The sequence below is a fragment of the Penaeus monodon genome, chromosome 30 (assembly GCF_015228065.2).
Source record: "Penaeus monodon isolate SGIC_2016 chromosome 30, NSTDA_Pmon_1, whole genome shotgun sequence".
NCBI lineage: Eukaryota > Metazoa > Arthropoda > Malacostraca > Decapoda > Penaeidae > Penaeus > Penaeus monodon.
The window spans coordinates 22,669,498-22,669,784 of record NC_051415.1 but is presented as its reverse complement, the minus strand read 5'-3'; positions in this window follow the sequence as shown (position 1 = coordinate 22,669,784).

Below are 287 nucleotides of genomic sequence, written 5' to 3'. Positions count from 1 at the left end.
GGCCGTAAGGTGTGATGCTTCGCTCCATTTCTGGTCGTGAGGTGTTAGTGCCACCCCCCCACCTCCCTTCTTCCCTCCTCTCTCCTTAACCCTTCTCCATTCTCATATCGTAATATTACGACTTGATGCCTCTCCCCCTCCTACCCTTCCTCTCGTTCGACCCTCAGCCTTCAGTCTTAAGATATTGATGCCTCCTTCCCCACTCCACGCCTCCCCCTGCGTTGCCATTCTCCCGCTCTCTCTCCCCTTCGCCCCCTCCTATCTCCGTTTGTAAGATGTAAGTGCCC